We start from the raw sequence: 25,348 nt of genomic DNA on the forward strand, positions 1-25,348 counted from the left end.
CTATCTCCAAGGTAATATAAAATGAGGCAGGCTCTTTCCCTGGCTCCTTACCCCTCTTCACAGATTCACAGACTTGCTGAGGTTGGAAATGACCGGTGGAAGTCATCTGGTCCGAACTTCTTTCTCAAGCAGGGCCACCTAGAGCAAGTTACTGAGGTCTGTGTCCAGATGGCTTTTGGGTGTCTCCAAGGAAGGAGACACCACAACCTCCCTGGATAACATATTCCAGTGTTTGGTCACATTTGCAATAAAACAAAGTGTTTCCTGATGTTTAGACAGAGCTTCCTGTGTTTCAGTTTCTGCCCACTGCCACTTCTATTCCAGACCAGAAATTGTCCAGGCCTGGTCTTGGCCCTTCAATTTTGAGGTGGCTAATTCAAGGCTGCCTGCATGGCCATGAGCTGACTTGGTAGCCCATTGTCAGAAACTAGCTCCAGCCTTGAAGTTGCTTTGAGACAGTAAACTTGAACTGCATAATAAAAATAAAAATTGAATATGGTGCATAAAAATTCAAGTGACAGTGATCAGATCCAGACAAATGTCACTGTCTTCTTTCTTCATCTAGCTAGCTTGTTTCTGAGAAAACTCCTCCAGACTATAAAGGGCAAGTAAAAGCCATTTGACTTCTATTCAGTCTGCAAATTAAGTTGTTTTTATTCTATTTTTCAAGCCCTCGTTTATATCTGATTAGCTAATGTCACCCAAGAGCTAGACCATTTGTTTAACACTAACTGCTTCCGAAACATTTCTGTTAGTATCATCTAGAAAAACTGATGTCAGTTCTATAATGAAACAAAGGATTATTATCATTCACAGAGCTGTGTAACAACGTTTAATGCTAGGATTGACACTTGCACTGTAGCTTATGCAAATGAAATTTCCTTTTCATTTCTACATCAACAGCTTAAGAAAACTTCAATTCTAATAATGTTCAAATATGTAGAAATACAGATGGGATTTTCTTACCCTTGCCTTTACAAAATCCATTAAAAGATCAAAAAGATTTGTTTAAACTTGATCCTTGTCCCATAAATTCCAAGGAGCCACAATAAGCAAATAATTCACAGTAATTAACTGAGATTTTAAAATACCAGTGCACATAATAAACTGTGCATGCCAAAGCGTGATTTGCTCCTTAAATCTGCCTATATGAACTGCAACATCTTCCTCCACATATTTAAGAATTAATTCAGAATGTTGTAAGTTAAAACACAAAAAGAACTTGTCCTTTTTTTTGTATCAGACTCGTTGAACAGCAGGCCCAATGCTTTTTCCTTTTCTATCCTGCCTTTATGTACTCTCAAATGATTTGCTTAAGGCTTGACATGGAGTTAAACACCATGTATCTAGACAGGACCCCAAGATAGAGACCACATGGCTGCACTGTGCCTGGAGAGAGCCAACAATGATATCTTGGTTTGGTATCCTCGAGCCAGCCTCATCTCTGCCCCACCTCGGGTGCTAGGCTGCACCTTCCCTTTGCAGGGTACAAACCCATTTCTCCTGTCAGGTCTCTGTGGGGAGGTTGAGCCAACACTCACAGTTGTGATGTCTGGGAGGAAATAGCCCACCAGAAGAATCACAAGTTTGTAACAGTCCCACCCTATGAAGATGCCAGAACTTGGCCCAGTCAAGGCAATTAAGACACGTAACTGTATTTAAAAGTAACTTTTGGAGTTTTTGGCTTCCAGATGAATACATCAGTATTTCCTGCCTATCAATTTAGATAACAAGCTCAAAGTACCCAGCGTATTTCATCAGATACTATAGGCAAGTTTGATGGCATCTCAACTAATTATTTGAGATTGAGTGTTTTTCTAGCACTGGGGTGGACATTCAACCCTATTTCCCTCCCCCTCCTCCCAATTAGAATAGATGTAGTGAAAGAAGTATAATAACCCCAGAAATAATTGGATTTTGCAGCAGTCTGTGACAAGCTGTCCAACACATATTCATACAGTCCACTCTGCTTTTACAAGCTAAAGTCACAGATTGCAATTTATTGCAGCTTCTTGAGGTTGAAATTAGAAAGAGTATTAATGTTAGAAGGAAAATATATTAGCAGAAACATTTTCTGGAGCTGAGAGATCTGCCTTTTGGCTGAGATCAATAACCAGAAAGCCCAAGGCTGATCTTTATCAGAATATGGAATGAATGCCTAGGAGAATGGATAATAAGTGCTGTCCAGAGATTTGATTCCCTTCCTGCAACAATGTGAATAATGTAGCCACTGGGTCCCACAAAATTATAGACTTCATTGAGATGAAAACTTCAGTTTGCTTTTATTTAACTAGCAATAAAAATTTTGGAGTGCTAAAAGCTGAAAACTGCTGCTGTACCTTTCAGCTTGTAGGCATAACATGATTTGTCCCCACTGAATGAGGTAGTTGTTGCAGGGACTTTGTTTCCTGAGGTGTTTTTACAGCACCTAACAGCAGCTGGTTCCCAAGCTCCACAAAGGACAGCAGCTGATTCTCTGGTGTGCCAGCTCAGTAACCATAATTCACAGTGATATCTGCCACATTAAGACTCTAACTCTCGTTGGAACAACAAATGAAGGTCATATGACCATGTGGATTCTTCAGTGTTAGTTCTGGTGAGCAGGTATGTATTTTCAGTCCTTTGTAAACAGGCTGAAGGTGAGGGAATCAGTCACTACCTATGGGCTTTCTTGCTGGGAGATCCTAGAGGATGAACTCGAGGAATTGTTTCTCTTCCTTGAGAGCTGTGGCCTGCTGAGTTCAGAGCCATCATGTCCTCTTACAAGTGGAAGGAAATGGGATGTGTGTGACCTGCGAGAGCTCCAGAAGGCAACTTGTCTGTTAGAAAGTTCGTGCCCATGTGCATTGTTAAGACTTGTGATTTAGGTTCATTTGGAGGCACCTGTACCACTGGAGAAAAAAAACAAGTCAAGACTGAGGGGTGTCTGCATACATGTAATAAACAGAAGGACTTGGATTGGATTTCTGATGCTGACCACACTACAAATACCCATTTCTGTCAGCTAGAGACATTTCATAACATATGTATTACATATGTGTGTACCTCACTCAGAAACGGCACACAAGGCAGAGAATGTGCACCTGAGGAATGTGCATTATTTATGACCCTTTGTAAAATAGAAGGGGCTTGCTAGACATGCACATTCAGTAACAGGCCATTGAAGCCAACAGTTTATCCTTCAATCATCTCCAAGGAGTCTGTATACCCTTCTGCTGTACAGACTTTGCCACGTCTCCTAAGAAATGGAACTACAACCACTGTAAATGCAGCAGGAAAATGGAGAGGCATCCTTGACATGGTGGGAAAACCTTGCAAAGGGCATTCAGATACCATACTCAATTTATTACTTATGATTTGCTTATGCTTTGCCATGTCACGTATTCAGAGAGAGAAAACACGTCAGGTTTTAGTAGTTCAAATAAAATAAAGACCATGCATACAACCTGACTTACCCATGCTCTTGGAGCACTCTGTGAGTCAAAATTAGCAAGTGACAAAATGAGTGATATAGGATGGCTCAGAGGAATAACAGGTAACAGGTAACATCCTCAGAGGAGCAGGCCACTCAGGATTCAAAGTGACACACACGTGCTTGATACTGTTTGTACAGGCTGTGAATAAGGATGATGTGCAATTCTCAGTGGGCTCAGGTGAATGAGGGGGAAAAAACAAACCTCACTTTGTTTAAGCATGGAGGCAGATCTGTTAGCTGAGCTTGCAGAGACCAGCCCTGATGATTCTTGTTATAAACGCAGAGAATAAGTTATTTCCTGAGAAACATAGCTAGCTGCTGGCATGCACATTCCCTCTATGGTACCTCAACAGAAAAGGAATCCTGAGGAAGAGGTTTTGTGAGAGGATGACAGATGACTACAGATCTCATCTTGGTCTGAATTGCTGAGCTCATGGTGACTTAAGGCTGATATCTTGTCGTCACATTCATGGAAGCACCCTGAAAATCTCTGTACAGCCTGGCACTGCTGCCTGCTGGCATGTCCCTGGTGAGCTTCTGCAGCTGAGACCTGGGAGTAAAGTGTGCCTTCAAAGTCCGTAAATCGGGGTTACTGCACACGGTCTCTCCCTGTCAGCATGGAAGCAGAGGGGAAAATAAGGAGGAAGTTATATTTCCTGTAACATATTGGGAGCCAAAACCTTCAAGCTGAGAAGCTTTATCAAGCACACAATTTAATTAAAAGGATAAATATATACAGTGAAATAAACAAAAATGGTGAAGTGCATCCTAGTAAAAACCCAGGTAGAGATTTAGGACTCTGAGAGACCCAAGAGATGGTTTCAGCCCTTTCTCTTCATTTATATGCAATTTTGCAGTTCTTAAAAAAAAGAGAGAAAGAAAATACTTCCAAAACTCAGTGTTTATCTGGAAACAAAACAATTGTTTCAGTGAATAATATACATGCATACCAAGAGGTGGGTTGGGAGCTGGCTGAAGCCTGTGAGAGCTGAGCCCCTACAAAGACCTGCAGTTGTGGAAGATCCCAACTTTTCAGAACCCAATTCTCTCACTGTCTTGTATATCTAGGTGCCTAAGACTTACAAGATTTTTTTCTTCAGCATCTCAGTAACAAGTTCTAATGATGTATAAAAGAAAAATATCAGTGCCTACAAAACAACTAGTGAGTGCTAGGTTGTGCTGTTTCTGTGTTATTTCACTGAAACATTGTCAGTAAAGCCCAGCAATTGCAAACCTTAACAATACCAAGAAATTTAGGTCCTCCTGAAAAGCACATAGCTACGGGAGAAAGTAATAAGTGCACTTGCTATGAAGTGACTTTATTTCTATACAAATAGAAGTGACATAGAAAATGCATTAGTAACCTTCAAGTTGCATTTCTTTTATATACAAGTGCTGGATTTTAGATCAAAGCTAAATTGTTTCTGGTTTGGTTGTTGTCTTTTTCTTTTTTTTTTAAATTCTTGAGTGCTTTTTAGTGGAAGTGCACTAACATCGATATTTTCCGTAGCAGAAATGAGTAACACTACCAAGTGGATAACAAATGCTTTGCTCTGTATTAGAACCCTAAGTAGCAGCTAATTTACAGGCTTTTAGAAAAAGTAGGGCAAAAAAATGGAAGTTAATACTTCCTTTTTTCATTTTGCCACAGTGCAGTTTTAATTTTGCTGCCCATCTGAGATTTTGCTCTGCTTTGAATCAGAGCTGTTCAAATCAACATGAACTCTTTTATAACTTTTTAATTGTTCTGTCTACCTATACACATACAGAATGGATGAAAAGAAGTGGAGTGATCAGTGGTTAATTACATTACAATTACTCTTACATGTTATATGATCTTTTACAATTATACTGATACTTATCAGGAAATTCATGTGCACTTAGATAATACTTTTTCATGAAAAAATTACTGTTAACTGGAATATATTTTGTAATTTTCTTAGTCTAAGAGTAGCTTTTATTATTTCACATAACTTCTTATTAGGCCCTTCAGTTTTGGGGAAATACCAATTTGCAGCACTATTTAGCTGGGGAGCACAATATTACTTTGAGCTTCTAGTACATTACAAGGCAATTACTAAAATTCTGTAGAATCGATCGATACTGAAGCCTACCAATATTGAAAAGTCTTGCTATCTTTAGGTCCTGATTTGTACCAATACCAAAAAAAAATTCTTGAGACCGAAGGAAATAAATTTCTATTGAGATGAGAAGGTATCAATGCCTATTGACATTGATATGGTAATAACCTATTTATATAAAACACCTTATGTGTCAAAATTGATTGGTCTCAATGCCTGTATATATCAAAAGACCTCACTAGCTACAGGTCTTGACTGCTACCAGTATCAAAAAGTTTCTTGAGAACGAAGTGTTTGGATTCTTATTGAGCTTGAAAAGCATTGATGCCTATGAATATCAATATGTTAACTACAGAACTCAATGCTTACTTCTTTGTGGGTGACATAGACAGAAGGATCAAGTGCATCCTCAGGAAATTTGCTGCTGACACCAAGCTGTGTGGAGCAGTTGACAGCTGGAGGGAAGAGATGCCATCCAGAAACCTTGACATGCTGAGAGATGGGCCAATGCAGACATCATGAAGTTCAACAGAGATGTGCAAGGTCTACACCTGGGTCAAAGCAATCACAGGCACACCTACAGGTTGGGCAGAGAAGTGATTGAGAGCAGCCCTGAGGAGAAACACTTGGTGATGGTTGATGAAAAATTCAAAATCAGCCAGCAGTGTGCTCACAGCCCAGAAAGCCAGCCACATCCTGGGCTGCATCAAAAGCAGTATGGCCAGGAGGTCAAAGGAGGTGATTCTGCCCCTCTACTCAGCTTCTGTGAGACCCCACCTGGAGTACTGCATACAGTTCTGGTGCCACCAATGTAAGAAGGACATGGAACTGTTGAGTAAGTCCAGAGGAGGGCCACAAAATTTATAAAAGCAGTGGAGCATCTCCGTTACAAAGACAGGCTGACAAATTTTGAGCTGTCCAGCCTAGAGAAGAGAAGGGTGTGTGGAGACATCATAGCAACCTTCCAGTAAGGGGCATACAGGGAAGCCAGAGATGGACTGACTCTTTGTCAGTGATAGGACAAGGAGTAATGGGTACAAACTGAAAGAGGGGAAAATTAGAAAAAAATTCTTGTGGGAGTGGTTAGACACTGGAACAAGATACTCAGGGAGGTTGTGGATGCCCCAAGCCTGGCAGTGTTTAAAGCCTGTTTGGATGAGACCTTGAGCAACCTGGCCTAGTGGGAGGTCTCCCTGCCCACGGGAAGGGGGGATGGGATTAATCGATCTTTAAGCTCCCTTCCAACCCTTAACATTCTATGATTCTATGTCCTATGATTCTATGACCTACAGGTATAACCTATCAAGTTTGAAAGGTATCAGTGCCTATCAAGAGACATCAAAATTGTTCGGTATCCGTACCTGTGAATTTCAGGTGTTGGTTCTCTATTGATCTTGAATCCTACTGATATCAAAAGATTTCTTAAGACCAATAGAATAGGTGCTTCTCAAGACAATCAGGTATGAAATGCAATAAAAGCAGATTTATTGAAATGTATGTGTTCTACTAAAATTAAATTGACTGTAAGAAAGTATGATGCAGTAACATCCTTTTTGAAACATCAGCTGATAGTGATTTGAAGATGGCTCAAAAGCACAAATCCAGATACATCACATATATTCATACAGTTCCTGTAAGCAAGACAGTCTTTGTGTTGGACCAAAGACTGTTTTGATAACTGCCCCAAGAAGACTTGAATTAATACATACTGCAGTCTGATGTGAATTTGTCTACTCAGTCTATTTGTTCTTATTTAGAAATTTACAGCTAATGGTGGATCTCCTTTCCTCTCTTAATCTCTCTTCTTTTAGTTTAAAACTGTTCCCCCCTTGTCCTATCACTATATGCCCATATAAAATGTCCCTTTCCCTCTCTTTTATAAGCTCCCTTTAAGCACTGGAAAGCCAAAATGAGATCTCCCTGCTATCTTCTCTTCTCCAGGCTGAACAACCTCAGCTCTGTGAGTTTGTTTTCACAGGAGAGGCACTTCAGCCCTCGGATCATCTTTGTCACACTGCTCTGGACCCACTCTAACAGATGCTCATTTTTCTTGTGCCCCAGAGGACCCCAGAGCTGGATGCAGTACTCCTAGTGGGGTATCACAAGGGCAGAGTAGGGTAAGAGAATCACCTCCCTTGACCTGCTGGCCACGCCGCTTTTCATGCAGCCCAGGATGCAGTTGACTATCTGGGCAGCAAGCGCACACTGCTGGTTCATGTCCAACTTTTTATCCACCACAACACCCAGATCCTTCTCCACGTGGCTGCTCACAGTGAGTTCTTCTCCTGGTCCATACTTATGTCTGGGATTACCCTGACCCAGCTGCAACACCTTGCCCTTGGATTTGTTGAACTTCCTGAGGCTGTCATGGGCCCACTCCTCAAGTTTGGTGCTTCTGCTCCAGACTTTGAGAATTGCAGTGGAATAAGGGAAGGTAACTGAATCTGTAAAATAAACACACATAACAGATCATGGCTCTGAAACAAAAACACCAGACATAAGAACAAAGAGACTAATTTTCAAAGGCACTAACAGACGTATTTCTTTTTAAAGCTTCTATCATACATCATTTTCATGGGTCAGTCAAGGAAAATGTGAAAGAAGAAACCTCTTTCTCTGTAGTCAAAACAATAAGACAGGAAATGAGAGAAGAAAGGATTAGAGGCTTCTTCAAAGTAAATGGTATCTGTGAAGAGCCTAAGACTGAAAAAAAAGTCATGCAATACAAGATATTTGAAAAAAATATGCTCTTAAGAATGAACATAATATTCAAGAATCATATTTTCATTCGTCTCCTCTATTAACGACATCAAAAATGTTTGAAGGATAGACTGATGATTCAAAGCAAAAAGTAATATAAAGCTTAAAAGGTAAAGAAATAAAAAGTTCTTTTTATTTCTTTTATATATGTCTGCTGTTGTAGTCAGCTTTTTCAGAAAGAAACCCATATAAATAACCCCGAAAATATTATTGCTGTTAAAGCAGTTTTCTTCTAGTGTTTTAAAAAATTTGTGGACAAGTCCTTTAAATAATGTCAGTTCTGTTTTCCTGTTTCATCCTTTTTTCTAGCTAAAATTATTCATGGATAAATACTGGTTTTGCTAGTTTATTCATTTTGTAAATCATGAGAGAATGTGCTTTAGTTGCTTGTAAACTTCTTCCTTTTGGTTAAAGTCCCAGATTGATAAATATATTTTCTGAACTGCAGATGACTAAAAAAAATTAAATCAGAGGATTAATGCCTTGTTCTTGATCCACAATGTGCCTGAGGAAGGAAATTGCCTCAACTGAATGTCAATGGCAAAACTCCATTGACTTCAACAGGCAAAGATCCAGTCCTTGCTCTTTGCCATTTTACTGATTTAAAATTTCAAATATTGTATCTTCTGATACAAGGCCCAGCTCAGAAAACCATGACTTTTTGAAAATCAAATAAGAGAGGGGAACAATCATTTTTGCTAACTAAGTGAGCACTTAGAAGTGGAATCTCATGGCACTTGCCTTTCATTCTTAGCTAAAAGTAGTTTTCTTCTATCGTTCTTGATATTTTTGTCTCCTGTGCACCAGGGCTGCAAATCCATACTGAGCCTTAGCTCTCAAGGTTATTGTCTCAAATCTGGTCAAGCTCAGCAGTGACTGTACACTGTCACCATCTGAGAGCTGCTTAGGGTCTGTGTGAAACACCCAATGGGGTCAGTGCAGTCCTGGGCAGATGCTGACTATGATATAAAAAGGTATGAAGAGAAATTACATTAACAACTCTATGAGTTCCAGGTGGCAAAGGACTGAGTAAGCTGCAGCTGACAGAATTACTCTGCCACCTCTGGGGTAGCCCCTTTGTCCAGAAATGTGGTTCATTGGTGAATCTGGAATGAAACCAACAAACCAACACAAACTGGTGAAGGATTTCATTGCCCAAGGATGCCAGCCTAGCACTTTCCACCTCCACTGGAAATCGCACACACGAAGTTGCACACAAAGTAACAGTTTCAGCAGTTTGGCAGGGCAATATTTTACTTTACTATGTGGCCAGGGGGTCTGAGCTCTGAACTCTCAGGCCCTCGGGTAAACTAAGTGAAAAACTCATTTTAGAAAGTAGCATGTTAAACTAATAAAAATAATTTTTTAATATTTCCACTGAACCGTGGAGCAGCCTTCCTGGGTAATGGATGGCTGCACAGCTGCCTGGCAAAAATCACAAGCTCTCCCACTTTCATGTGGGCAAAATGGGAGAGGCACAGCAGACTGATCTGAAAGATGCTGACAACACCTCTATAATATGCAACTGATTTTTCTCAGTTTTCTTTGTTGTCTCAAACAACTGCTGAATGATTTTTCAAGTAAATTTCACACTATTCTTCAGACAACTCATTCAGCTCATTTGGCTTCATTTATTCATTCCTTGCTAGCAGATGTGTCAGAGATGAGCAACTCAATACAAATAGTAAAACAAATACACAAAATGAAATTCTGAAGGTAAGGAGAAAGAAAAGAAAGAATTTATTGTGTTTCCTTGATCCCACTGGCAAATCCAGAGGAAAGTGAGCAGTCCGATCTCTGGATGACAGCTGAAAGAGGGATCCTCATGGCAGAGTGAGTTCTTAATTTCTGCAGTTTGCCATCCACCTGCCTGGGCACACAGCTGAAGACATCACTACCTGGTAATTTCATCCAGCATTCCACTTCTGTGATTCATCTGAATTTCATAGTGTAATAAACCCTCCCTAGACACATTAGCACCACTAGATTAGAATATTTTACATTTACATTTGTTATCTTGGGGAGAGCATTAGTATTTTCTAGTCAATGTAATTTACATGAATGCAAGATAACTTTCAGTGTGAAATACTCACACTGAATGTATCTGGTGGTAATAATAGCTATGAACTTTACTTATTTGTTATCTCCTAGAGGTAGATTACACTTTCTATTAATAAGAATAATCCGCAGTCCTGAGATTGTGCTTCAACACAATACCTTTGATAAACATTACCCAGGTGCCAATTTTCTTTGTCACTGTAAGCAGGTAGGTCAACACTGATGCTGTAACACTGCAATCTATAAAATCTCTGCTCCCCGTGCTCCATCCCTGCAGAGAGCTGACTGCTGGGTATTCTTCATTTACCCATCCAAGGAACCAGAGTCCATTGCTTAGCATAATAAGATCTCTGCAGCTAGGACTAATGCTTGCCATGTCCAGTGGACACAATTGTTACCACAGACTGCATCAAAGCCATCAAAAAACCAAAAAAACCCCACAAAAATCAACCAACCAAAACAAAACACAACAACAACAAAAAAAAAACCCTACACCAAACAAAACCACTTGTAGATAAGAAAAGTTTGAACAAACCTCAGCACTTCTTCCTTCAGAGAATCTTCCTTTTGGTTTCTCCCACTTCTTTTCTGCTGTCTGTGTTCCTCCCAAACTCCTCTCCTGGGTGCCTGCTTGGATCTTCCCCGATCTTATCTTGGTGGTACCACTGGTACCAATTCTATTACTGGAGAGGCCAATGCTGTCCAGTTACTTGGATGCCACACCTTCTCGTCATCAGCTGAGGCTCTCTGCTATGCCGGGGTGTGAAGTGCCTCTTCTGCATTTTATACTCAAACAGAGCCCTGACAGCTCCATCAACTTGCATCTTGTCTTGGTCACTTGGAACCAAAGGCCCCACTGGGGACACTTAAGACATGCTAATGCTTCTGTCAGTCCCATAGGGCTCAGGTGTTACAGCCAGATAATCATCATGGGAAAGTCAGTGGGTGTTGGTCTGATTCCCAAGGGATTCCACTAATGGGCATGGATCAAAGGGAGCTCCCCGGACCACCCAAGCAGAACCAAGACCCTCAGAATTCCATTAAGTGACAATAAAGGGATTCAATAGTGGACACAAATCCTGTGCAACTGCAGCCATTGGTTTTTACCTGTGGCTGTGGAACAGGGACCACAGAGAGGGAGCGATCACACAGTACTTTTAAGAGGCCAGAGAACAGTGAAATCCAATTAATGAAAGCTAAGCCCACAACTTACCTATGGGAACTTTCTTAAGGGGCTCACAAACTTACAAAATTACCAGTACTGCTGGACTGCATCTCTCTGGGTTACAAGCCCATCATTTTATTTATTTGCAATGGTAAAGGTAAGGAGGTCAAGGTGTGCCTATCCTGGGGTTGATGCTTGTATTAGAGCCCTTGAGTATGTGACTACTCCCCTCTTTGTTTTGCAGGCCTTGATGAAACATTTTGTTCCTATTTTTTAGCTTTTTTATTATCATCTTTCAAAGGAGGAAAAAACCACAAATTATCCAAGCACTTAGACATCTTTAGATGTTACAGTTCAATAGCAGTTTACTGCCATTTTGGTAAATTGTGCACAGCAGCAAGCCACAATTAAATGAAATCTTCATTCTTAATGTCTATATGTCTCTAAGATAAGAGCGCAGTTTTAGTCTCCTCAGAATACTCTATATCTTTATTAAATGCACATGTCATTACAACATAAAATAACTGACTCCTCAAGCAGACTCTGAAAGATGGCTGCATTTATTTTTCTCTCTGCCTCAGATGACAACCAGAAATGCCTAAAGCAAGATTCTGTTCCTGGTAAATATTGAGCAAACTGGGACATTTCTCTGTTTGCAGGTCTATCCTATGAACTGGCACTTGGCTTGTAGATTTGGGATGGGGGATGGGGGAGGAATAAAAAATACACAAGGGGAAACAAAGCCCCAGTCAATAAAACCTCACCAGTACTCTCCTCACCTCACTTCTAGAAAAATCCACTTGCTTCAAGCTGTGTCCATAAATGTAGTGAAACACTCCATGCTTAAGTGTCCATCTTACTTCTTATCCATTAGACTCAGCAGCATTATTTCAAACAGGTGGAGACACTTGATAGTAAAGAGCTGATTCTCCACCTCAGGATGACATGACCGTGTTGGAGAAGCTGAGACAAAATGACCATGGAAGTGGTGCTTGTCAGTTTGCCACCCCTGTCTTGTGTGAACAGGAAGTAGAGAAAATCTACCAGAACCTCTGCTCCCAAATTCTATCTTTTATGTGTGCCTGTCTGAGCAGTAGTTCAAGCACCAGCACATACTGGCTGACCTCCTGCTGAAGCTGGATGCAGGATTTTCCTTCCTGCAGGAAAAGGCATCCCTTCAGGAGCCTGCCATTAGCACCTAGGTGAGAAGGAGAGCCCAGCTGAATGCAGAGCTGACCAGCAACACCTTTTTATCACAGGTGTCCACCACCGGGGCATGCAGGGGGAGTATACAATGAGAAGCATGGGCCTGACATCTGCCTCTCCAACACAATCCTTACCTCAGAGCAGCTCAAGAGCTGCCACTTCTTTTCCCTTGATGCTTTCCTGAAAGACCTGGGGAACTATCTGTGCTCAGGGCAGGGCAAAATGCATATAAGCTCCATATGCATTCCTCCTTTTTTTTTTTTGCTGACTAATATTCCTATACTGCTAAAAAAAAAAAAACAAAGCCATCCAAAAACCCCCAAAAAACCAAAAAACAACAAAACCCAACCACGTGAAAAACCATGACAACAAACAAACCCCAAATGAAACAACTAAAAAATCCACACAACAACCCCCAAAACAAAACAAACAAAAAAACCCTAAACAAGCAACACCCAAAAAACAAACCACCTCTCCCCCCCCAAAAAAATCACAGCGGAATTCCATTAGTTCCATAGGAAAATAACAAAGTAGATATCCAGTCTTGAGAGATCCCGAGTTCCCTCTGCAAGTTGCAGTGCGCCACCAACCACATAGGGCAGCCACAGGGTGAGATACTGGAGTATTTAAGACCTTCAAGGGCAGGGTCCACCTCAAGCAAGCATCACTGTGGCAAGCTCGAGGCTTTGGAGGAGCTCAAAAGTTAGAGCTGAGCAAGAGAATGCAAGCACCAGCGTTTCCACGCTGAGAGTTTGGTATAATCAATTTACAGCTGCGACGAGCAGCTGCTGGGTGGTGTGGTGTTCTGCAAAGTAAAGAGCTCCTGACAAAATAGCATAATTTTCACAGAAACCAGAAAAATGAAGAGTTGCCTTCCAGATAGCTCTAGCTGACTACAGGGAACACCAAAGTGAGCTGCCTGTTTATTATATTGCATCTGACATTATGAGAGCCTGTGTAATGTAATTATCCATAAAAGTCCCAACAGTCTGCCAATTGTTCCTCACAGGTACGTTTGTTTTTAAGACAGCTTTTCTAGACATCCATTACTTACAGCTTCCTGCTTGCCTTTATCTGTTCTGTAAAAATTATTTTGCCATGAACAACTGAACAAAAAGATTTTGAAACCACACACAATCTACCGGTTTAAAAATATACATGTATTATTATTGTTATATATTTTTTAAATTTAATTATCTGTTTAGACAGGACACTTGATGTATATATAACCTATCCTCATTGTTATGCTGGTATGGAAAATTTCATTTGTAGGCCGTGGGCCTTACTCTGGACCCAGGGAAACACAGGAGCCTGGCCTTTTTTCTACTGACCTCTGTAGCTTTACTGAGGCGTATAAGGAGCTGTGCGTTTGCAAGGAAAGAGGGATCTTGCCCCTCAAGACTTGGCAATACACCCTCTTAGGGTTCAAACTCTCTGATTCACGTAAGAGGACCATCACTCTGGGAAAAATGAATACAAGGAAGAGGATTATCATCAGCAACAGACTGAGACAGGAAAGGCTCAAAATGGCCCCCATTTAAAGAGGTTTTGGATGGTGAGAATGTTTTGAAATTTATGAGTAACCTGCGGCTGGTTTACGCTGTTTCAGACCAGCTTTTTTCTTCATTTTATGAATTGAAAGGCACCACTGCTACCTCCTCTGTGTCATTTCCCACTTCTCTTGTTTCAGGTCCTGCTCCCCACTCAGTACACTGCCTTTTGTGGATCGAATTCTTAGACAAGAAAGTCTTTATATCTCATAAGAAGCCTATATATTTAAATTGGAGTTGTGATTCATTTTGGGTCACTGGTAACTTAAGGGTATTCCTAAAATTGCATTATACAGCAAATGGAACTTAGAGTTGCCCTTATGAGACCCACTGGATATACATTATGTGCTTGTACTCATCCAGCTGCCCCACATCCAAAACTAGATGGACTTTCCAGATGCATAGGCCTTGGTCCATATTAACAGAGGCAAAAGTAATAGAATCATAGAATGGTTTGGGTTGGAAAGGACCTTAAAGATCATCTAGTTCCAATTCCCCTGCCACACGCAGGGACACCTTCCACTAGACTAAGAACCCATCCAACCTGGCTTAGTCGATCTTTGAATTCATTCTCTCCTTTCCTATTATATTTCTTCTCATTAAAGATATATAAAGAGATGACTCAGGTGCTTTTTGCTGCACATAGTGTCATGCCGTTGTAAACCACACCTGCTTTGTGAACTGTGCTTTCCTGCTGTCAGAGGACATTGGGTAAGATTACTTTCTGAACACAGTACTGGCACCAGCAAAGCCCTGCTTTGGACTGAAAGAAAACACAGCAAAACAAAAAGATATTGAGGGAAGAAATCTCCCAGCAGCAACTATGGGACCTAAAGCATACTATTTCATAAGATATATGCTTCTTTTTGTGTGCTGTGTGCTAATCCCTACAAGTGTTCTATAAATGGAATGATAGCTAAACATGAGCAAATCTTAAGAATAACTCAACTGTTTAAGAATCTCATTATATTTTTAACTCGAATTCAATCTTGTTCAAACTCCATGCCAAACGGCCAATTCAAGGCTGCAGGCAGCCTTGAAAAACACTTAAAAACAGAAGAACATGGAAGACATATACCAAAAAATTGATCCAAAAGGCAACATTTCATCCATCTATTCTGTCCCCGAGCATTTCAGGGGCAGCTCTGTCTAGTGCATAGGAAACCATAAACTCACTTAAGAGCAGGCTTGACTCAGCCACTTGGCAACTGCCTTCCCCTAGCCAAATGGCTCTATGGTTTACTTCTACTTTATTTAAGACTCACCAACACAGACTGACAACCTTTTGGGGCTGCTACTGCCTGTTTTCATGTACCCACCCTCTGTCCATAGGTTCATTCCTAATTAATAAGGGTCTATCAACTGTTTTTCCCTATAACAGCTCTTGTTTCTCGTGGCAGTGGAAAAGAGGAGTCAGAGCAGAGGAAACATAAGATCCAAGAGGCATCCAGAAGAGTTACAGGAAGGGTAGAAGCTAATGTCACAAAGCCAGAAGCTTATGGGAAATAATTTTTTCCTAGTTTTCTGTAATTTGTTATGTAATCAAACATGACCATAGGGAATAGGATTTCCAGGAGGAGACAGGAAAATAACAGCTGTTCAAGGAGACACATTGGTGATGATTAGCAGCTGAAGGTTGCTAATCTGCTAGATGACAGAAAGAAAGAAATTAAGTAAGAAGAAATCTATATGCAGATAGTCTATGTAGTTTGGAATCTGACCTCTTTTAAAGATCTACTCTTTTGAGCAACCCATATATTTTATTTCATTAGGGTTTCTATTTTCCAGGGTCTGTCGGGGGATGCCTGTTTGTTCACTTGATTTGTGTTCTGAGGAATTCCCCATGTTAAAAGTCCCTGAAGTTTATAATTAACCACAACAGAGCTCACGCACTTGAAGATGGATGAAGCTGAAAGAAGAGACATAGCCACAGAGAGAAAAATATTGTACTGAAGGCTGTTAACAGGGAAAAATGCTGTCACTATGAATATCTGCCTGTATAAGAGCAATGTGCAGCAAGGGATGCCTACCTGGTGTCCCTTAGGCTTTGCAGGTAAGCCGTGTGAAAAGCTGACTTGACGGGGCAACTCTATCTTCTCCTGCCAAGGCCAGGAAATGCTGTTATAAAATCTAGTATTCTTCCTGGAATATTTATTAGGAGTTTGGAAAGATTGATTTGGCTACTGAGGATAGATATGTGCGCATCTGCTGTAATGGCAGTAAAAAGAATTAGACTCATCAGGAATAGTAATTCATAATGATAGTGGCGGTGTTTGCTCTTTGAATATAAAGAATCTCCTCGGCCCTTCAATCCAAGTATAACTAACACTTCTACGTGCAAGAAAAGCCTCTTTTTTTTTCCACAGCAAGAGCTGCAGTCAGAAAAGAGCCCAAACATATGCGCCCCTGAGCGCAGGAGTGAATGGTTGACCATTAATTGGGGTGTCTCCTTTGCTGATCACCTCACACTAAAAAAAGGGCATGTCATCACATGCACAAAGACACTGGAGAAACTGTTAGTGTCTGAAAAAGTACAGATGAAGGAACCTGATGTCCAGATCTGGCAAAAGTCAACACCATTTGCTGCAGCACTAACCCTAACTGGACTCTGTTTCCCAAGGTATGAGGAGAGATGAAGAAGGAAAAGCGGATGTCTCCTCTTCCGGCCTGGGACCCAGGGAAAGGAGGGCTGAACTTGGTTTATTTCTATGTATCCCACCAAGGAAAAATAAACACTGTTCAAAATGCCGTCTTAAGGATGAGTCACATTCATGACGAAATCACTCAGACTGGGTGGACCCTTGCCCCCTCCACCTCTGCTCCTCAGGTGAAGCAGCAGTATGCATTTTTTAATAAGGATTCTCCCTGCTTTCTCTTAGCAGTCCTTTACATTTACCAGGAATAAGGATTCCTAAGGAAAGGTGCTATACATCTTAGTAGAAATAAACCCAACATTGTATTGTTAAAATTAGAACTTAAATTGATATTTAAAATGCTGAACCACAGATCTAATTCTCCATAAAATTCTACTCAAGAGCTTGAATAAAACTGTGGAAAATATTTCTTTTTTAACTGTAGAGAAACTTTCTGTAAATGGGTGCAATGGCGTATTTTAGAACCCTGGAGGCAGTTAATTGAGCCCTCCCTCCTCTTTTAGCCTGCATATTCTCTGCTAAGCCCACGCATGCAGCTGAAAGAACAGCTCCTGGAGTACCATCCTGCTCTAAAAATGAATCTCTGCGTGGTCATGCGCACTGCTATAGCCAGAACAGCATGCTTGTGACAAGTGTTGTACACAGGGTGTTTAAGAATATGGTTGCAAAAGATTAGCAGCAAGCAGGTTCTTGCTTAAAATGAGATGGACGTGGGAAACAAATGACGTGGGAAACAAACAGAAATGAAAGAATCTTCAAAGACCATTGAAAAACCTCTTCGTTCTAAGGAAACTGCGCACGATAGCAGTTTAAAAAAAAAGACCCATACTTATTTTGGTCAACACTGACAACCTTCTTCTGTTGTGTAGCAGTTTCCTTCTCAAATAGTCAGGTGCAGAGCACAGTCTTACTCATCGAGAGCAAAGCTGACAGAATCTGCCTCTCGCTTTGGCACATTCAGCATTTCACAGACTTTATACTGTATATTTGGTGAGTCAAGCACCCATTCTGCCAAGCCTCCATGTGTAAATGCAGGCTTACCCCCACTAGCACAGCATAGCAGAAGACATTCCCAGACGTATTTATTGGAAAAGCGTGTTTATTAAACAACTGTGCTTCAAAATACAACTGCTTTTTCCTTTTGTCTCCCTATGGCCTCCTAGGATTTCTCTGGCACCAAAAATTCCCCTGCAATTACAGCCAACAACTGAAACTCAGCCTGAAGTCCAGATATAGATTTTACACCCCTCTGGAGCAATCACTCAGAATTTCAGGGGTTTAAGGAATTTCAAGGATTGCCTGAAAAGAGCTAAATCTTATAGAAGTATTGCTTGTTCACCACCTGACACATAGGGACTGTACTTTCTATTTTAACACTCATAAAACATGTACAAGGGCTGAGGTACTTTTGACACATAAATCTCAGGTGCTGAAAGTTCATTCTTGCTCTGCTGCCTTGTACAGATATTTGGGGCAATGTGCCACTCCCAATGTTTTTGGAAATGTAATGGCACACTTCACCCCAAAAACCCAGAGCATTGCTTTTATATAAACTTTGGAAGTTAAACTCCTTTTGTGGATTCCTGATCCTTAAAGCTCACATGCCACTTTCCTTGCCAGTCAGCCAAAAATCATATTGAAGAAACCCCAACTTTTTAGAGATAGGGGCACAAAAAAAGACTGCATGTACATCTGCTGCATATTCAGTATGAGCCAAGTTGTCCCAGGCACTGGAAAGGGTTTACTCACTGTGTGACCACATGCCCATCTTCAGATGGTAAGATAAGCACTCTGGTTCCTGGCTCCCCTCTGCTTCTGAGCAAGAAATAGCCAAGGACAGTTGTTCTGCCTAGTGGAGGTCTGAAGCCCCTCACTACTCCTCTTCGGGGAGACCATACTGAATATCTGCCAAACCACAACATTTCTGTGCTTGTAGGAACCTGCAGGAAAATGTGTAAGAGGAAGATTCCTTCCTTCTTCTATTTTCGTGTACAAGAAGTTATTTGACATACAACAGTGAAAAAATATGGATCTGCCCTTTTATTTACTGGCAGTTTCAGAGCATGAGCTCTGGTACCAATCTCTGGTGCAACTCCATTGACTTCAGCAGACTCTGCCAGAGGTCACAATGTGCCATTAAGAGTTGAATAAGACAAGATATTCAGTCCTGTTTCTTTCCAGCCCATAAAACCAGTCTGAAAGGTTTTCTTTCCTGTCTTCATTTTATCCAAGATCTATCAAGAATATTGAGTTCTATCTTTGTTTTTGCTGAAGGATTGCTGAAGTGGAAAAAGCACTTTCCTTAATTACAGGGATAAGGGGGCTTAATCTATAATAGAAAGACAGTATTTCCCAGTTAGTTTCCACATATTTTAATTCAGTGGGTGCTAACCAATGAAAACCCAACATGTTCAGGGTGTTTCAAAAAAAACCCCTTCCATTCACATTTGCTTAAATTTAGTCTTCATGGTACATTTTATTCAAGTGCTTGTGCCATACTTAGCACTGTCATATTGAGCTCCTTCCAGAAGTGTATCTGACAACACAGTTAACATTTTCACATGCCGTTTGCATTTTGCCTTCTTCAGAACAGGTTTATTTGTAAGAATGTCTTATTTTCTCCTTTATTTGTTTTTAAAAAATCTCTCTGTCTGAGAGAAGGGCAGATAAAAGAGGAACAATTTGCACTAGGTAAATGTGCACAGACTCAGATGTGGTGGACTAAACGAGCACAGCCCTAGAGCCTTTCCTTAAGCACTGCCTAAGAAGGGACTGTCTGCTGGAGGCTTCTTACTCCTTGAATAGGGAGTGCCAAAGAGAGGGAAGGTACTGCATTCCTACTCATTCTTCTTCCAAATCAGCATTATTTAAATAAGACCTGCTACACTTTGTACATTAAACCCAGAGACAACCCAACCATGATAGCATGACATTGCTATGGCTGATATTTTATGGCCCTTTGCAACATGGAGTAAGAAGTCATTTAGAAATAGTTTTCCAAACACAATTGACAGAAGTTATACATTAAGGATATACATTTTTTGAGCATGAAGAGCTTAGTGACCCTCCCAAGTCACACAGGTGGCTGGGAAGTTCAGTTTGGTAAAATAACACAGTTTATATAATGGTTGCCTATCTTGTGATTACCATGTAAACTGTCTCCTTGCAGAAGCAAACAACCAAATAACAAAGGAAAAACATAATGCAACTCCACTGATGATCATACTGAATTCTGAATTAGGTATCACAGTATATGTCTACTGACATCTACATCAGAGGAGCAATGGGGAGGGGAGGAAAGACTGTCTCTGGTTTAGATTCCTGAGGCTAAATGCAATACAAATATACCCTGAAGTCAACAGACCTTCACATGTTATACATCTGTGCTAAATTTGCTTTCCAATATCCTGTTTCCTAGATTTGATGTGGGCAGATGGTGGAAGAGATCTCCCTGGAAGCAGCATGTTCTCCACCCAAGAGGAATGCCCTTATGTCTCTCAGACATGAACTGTCTGGCTGATTAATAAGCAGGGCTGTTGGGCTCAGGAGAGAGCTCAGATTTGCTCCTTTTGCCTGCAGAGCGGGACTTTACTACGGCAGGGGTGTTAAACTGGGACTGTCAGAGATGTTTGGAGCAGGTGGTGCAAGTGAATGGAAGAAGCGGGAAGGGAACAAAGGAGGATGCTGTATCCCCTGAGGGAACAACCTGTTGCACATGGTGAGCTTGTCTGGCATGGCAATGTGCCTGGAGCTGCAGAGAGGTGCTCTGTCTTCTCAGCCCTCACTGCCTGCTAGGCTTACCTATTCGATGTGGCCTCTCCAGGTCGTTCAGAAACCCCATGACTCCTGGCAGAGAACCTGGTACAAAGTCTTGTTCTCTGAAAAGACTTCTTTCTTTCCCTGGATAAGGAAAATCCTTCTGCTCCTAGAGGAGACAAAAGCAGCCATTCAGTTCAGAGCTGGGGCTGTTTTCAAGGCTTGTAGCAAACACACTGTGCTTCAGTACTGCTGATAAGTGTATTAAAGGAGAGCACATTGCTTTTAGAGGGCAAGTGGCTACTTTACCTAAGTGCTACTTACATGTGAGTGTTAATCAAGAAAGATGTTCTAAACCAATTTTATCACAATACTATTTTTCTTTTCTTTCCCTAATCCAGCATTTATATGAACAAAGGGCGTGAAACACAGAGCTGTCATTTGATTTATACTACTGACTGTTTTTATCCCTGACTGTCCATTTTCTTTGACTTTACATAAAATCAGTGTTTGGGACACTGTAAGCTAGAGACTTTTAACACAAAACTATCTTTACTGACTTCCCTGACTTTATCCAGCTCACGGATAGTGAGGAACCAGAGAAATAATTAAAAATAATACATTCACCACAGAGGGAGATTTTAAAGAGAGGTAGCTCAGGCACTTCTGCAGCAGGATCCATCCCTGCTTTTCCTACAGAGAAATAGGAAGCAAATGAAGTTGCTCTGGGGCTGTGGGTAAAGCCTAGCAGTCCTTCCCAACCCACAATGCCACAAGGACAGGACTGACAGTCATTTGTGGGAAAATGTCACTTGTGACAAGATCTGAGAAGAGGGGGTTAAAAGGTCTCTTGGATAAAACGTAAGAGGTCCTAGTAAATAAAATGTAGAAATGAGCTTTTTGGGGTATGTGTTGACAAGATCAGGTTGAGAGAAAAATGCCTGAATTTAAATTCATTTTCACTGAGGCTGCTTGAAGCCTGCAGATGAAGATGCAGACCTGAGACCAGTGAGACCACTCTAGAAAGCCCATGTGAAACCAACACAGGATTTCACAGGGCTGTGCTTGCAAACTTTACTTCCACAGAGTCTTCACTCAGACCTATCAGTATTTACAAGGATATTTCTAGTAAAATGCCTGCAGACCTCAGTGTATGACAAATGCTAAAAAATGAGAAAAATTAATTTCTTGGCTCTTTCTCAAGATGCTGTAAAGGTATTCAAAAAAATTTTAATAGTCATATTAACTAGATATGCTTCAGAACATTAACCCAAGAGATGTTTTTTTCAAACAGATTCACAATATTTATAATAACCCTTATGCTATGCTGCTTGTTGCCACCCACGTGAAGGAGATGCCATACAACATTGTCTGATATTATTTGCTTAGCTGTAGAAATTTTGGCATGGTATTGTGCAGAAAATGAGAGGAATTAGCTGTGTGCCGCTGATATATTTTCTCCTCCTGCAGTTTCACATGGTTACAGCTCCCATGTCGCGCCCCAGAGGTGGCTTCATTACAGCAGGTGAATGCTTTCCTGTGTATTAGAATGTGTTTGTAAAATATTCCTTGGACTTAAAGATACTGGATGGATTTCTAACTGGACATTTAGTATAGCTGGCTGGCATATTGGTGACAGCTTCATTTAATGTATACGGCTTAATTGGGTAGCTCATTTGCCAAGCCCCAACTCACAGCAACCAGCACCAGGCTTCGCATCTAGGTGTCCACTTTTAACATCATCTTGAGTCACCATCCAAAACCAGAGAGAAACCAAATCAAACTGTCAGAACCCTTACTGAGCAATGTATTCCCTGCTCACAAGCAGTGAATCAAACAGGCTTATTCAAAGAGCACATTATTTGGGAGAGCATTAAAACAAGGAAGAGAAAAAGAACAACATAGAGAAACAATCTATGATAGGTCCCTTTGCTCTCTGCTCCAGTCTGTTCTACTCAAAGCAGATGAATAACAATTTGTGTTGTCTTTCTTTTAGCATGATGCTGCTTATTGCCTTCCATAAGCAGACCCATTGTTTCCTGACCTATGTAGATACTGAATTGTCTTAATTTAGACCTTTTGAGAAAAATCCTAGATGACTGTGAAGGGGCCAACTTCTCTCCTGCTAGCCTGCTTTGCTGTGGTTTCCACTTCTCACCAGGAATTCAAAAAAACCTAGACAGGCCATGAACACCTCACTTAAAGAAAGGAGCTTCCTTAAAAGCAGGGTCCTTTCATGCTTCCCAAGTTTCTTTGGCCCAATTCTTTCTTCTGCAGCATTAGATCTGGGCATCTGGTCAGTAACTCTTCACTGGTTTCAATGAAAATGCCATAAGAAATGTCTTAAGAGCTCAGGGTCAACAGTTTCTCTCAAAAATTTACTAGAGCATATGGGAACAAGACTCAAAACTTGCTCTAATCATCAGAAGTTGTCTTTGCTCTCTGGAGACTTTTGCTTTTAGAGCACTGAGTAAGTTCTGTGTCTTCTCATACTCCAGCTAGCAAAGTTCACAGCTGAGAGAACAATCTCACTGTCGTGCACAGGACTTACAGAATCACAATCCTCTCTCTTAATCCTTTTCATTGATTCCAGTCCACATATTGATATTTGTTGTGGAATATGATCTTTTGATCAGTATTAAACTGAGTCATGTGGCTTTTTTTAGAGGTAGAAATGCTAATCTGATTGGCTAACTAAACAGTAATGTTAAATATGCAATTTTAGCATCTCTTTCCTGAGATCTGTTGACTACTAATATTTTTTCATATTATAAAAATTATTTTTCTACAGTCTGTGTGGCTAGGCTGAAAAACATGGATATACAGCTTGACCACATATTCTTTCACCATAAAACCAGCAATAAAATGTGTAGTGAAGACTGAAATGGATGATATACAGCAGACAGAGATGAAAACCATCTCCTACTGAAAACAAAGGCAACTTTATCATTGATTTCATTTTAGTTGGGATGCCAGTCAAGGCATGTACATGTCTCAGACCTTGCTCATGAAAACATGTCTTTATGTGTGCAACACCCCCCCCACTACACCTACTTCCCTTTCTTGTCATGGCTTGTCCATCACCAAAATCCAATGTTTTGAATTATATGAGTGACCTGAGAGTCCATCAGTTCCAAAAACCAAGCTCCAGGTCAAGGACAGTCTGAAAACTGTTAGAGTTGTACTTTCCAGTGACAAAAGTCACTGTTTCCTGTTTTCTGTTTCCAGCAGAAAACTCTAGTATCTAAATGCAGTTGGAAGTCAGATCCCCGGTAGAATCGGTAGAGCTTTATTAAAGGTGAATATGACTACACTTGCACCAGTAGCTCATCTGATTAATGAGTAGAGTCTCACCTTGCAAGATTGCAAGAGGCGAATGGAAGAAAGAGAAGTGTTTTCCTGTGCTCCCTTAAGAAAGTGGAGAAAAAATGGGAAATAAATGGACCATGGAGGCTAATGTGTGATGCTGACTGTGGATGAAGGTTGCAGGACTTGTAACAACCTTTCCTGAGCACCCAGAACAGTGGCAGGTTTTGAGGTCCATTCCTTTGGACTGTAATTTAGACCTGAATGAAAACTTTTTTTTAATCTCAAAATTGGACACCTGCCATATCTTAATTGAGCTCACCATACCATCAACTGGGCTGCAGTTGAATTGAACAAGATGAAAGTTGAAATGGGAACAAACTCCTTCCCAAAGGGGTCAGCTGTGGCAGAAATGATTCTGGGGTAGGCAGAGCTGTCCTTCTGGTACTCAGGTGCACTTTCCCTGTGAATAAGCGCTTCCAAATGAAACTTCTTTCCTTGAGAAATTCCCAGACCTCTCTACTCAGACATGCAGATGCCAAACACAGCAGAGTCCTTCAAGATATGCTGTCTTCAACAGTTGTGGTGGTGCCTGTGTGGGATGCAGCTATTAGGGAAAAGATTTACTCTGAGAAGGAAATTAATACCACACAAAACAAGAAGAAAGGATCTTGTTTCTGAAATGCCTTTTTTTCTCTTTAAGCCAGAAGAAAACTCACCTAAAGAATGAGGCATTTAGAGGTTTTAGAACTTATTAGGTGCAGAGAAATAACCTTGGCAAAACTTGCTTTTCTTTGTCAATACCTTGAGCAAGAGCAGATTCAGACAAATGTAGCAGGAAGTACTGAAGGAAGGAGAAAGATTTCAGAACAGTGGGATGCTGCTGTCTTGTAATGCTGAACTAATTCAATGGTCCATCAAACATCCTGGCACAAGTATACAGCTCTCTCACATAATCCAGATGGCAAACAGAAGCAAAATATTTCAATTAATGTAACACTAATGGTAACAAGAAGACCTTGACTTGTCTGAATTTACCCTTTAGGAAAATACATGTATAAATAAATAATGACTGACATTCATAGTCTTAATAAAACCAGTTGTGTTCTGTATGGGGATATGAGATCTTCCACAGTATTTTCCTCCTTCACCTTTATCAATTTACTAACTCAATCATGTTTTCTCCTTGACCCTCAAATTCAGCTCTATGTTGTTTTGATGCTGGTGTAGATAATGAATCACATTTAAAAACTCCTCTGGCTCTCCAGCTTAAGTGCTCACTTTTTCAGGGCTGTTTTCAGGTATCATAGCCATCTCCCGCAGATGGCATGTCCCAG

At 40.8% G+C, this 25,348-nt stretch overlaps 1 long non-coding RNA gene across 1 annotated transcript in view; it reads right to left on the reverse strand.

Annotated features, from left to right (window-relative positions):
* Positions 1 to 25,348, reverse strand: part of LOC116441004 — a 128,644-nt gene that overhangs the window by 9,866 nt on the left and 93,430 nt on the right. The window contains exon 3 of the long non-coding RNA XR_004238833.1: positions 20,751 to 20,874. This is a non-coding gene — a long non-coding RNA (uncharacterized LOC116441004). The remainder of the gene's footprint in view (positions 1 to 20,750; positions 20,875 to 25,348) is intronic.

This window comes from Corvus moneduloides, chromosome 3 (genome assembly GCF_009650955.1).
Source record: "Corvus moneduloides isolate bCorMon1 chromosome 3, bCorMon1.pri, whole genome shotgun sequence".
In the NCBI taxonomy this organism is placed as follows: domain Eukaryota; kingdom Metazoa; phylum Chordata; class Aves; order Passeriformes; family Corvidae; genus Corvus; species Corvus moneduloides.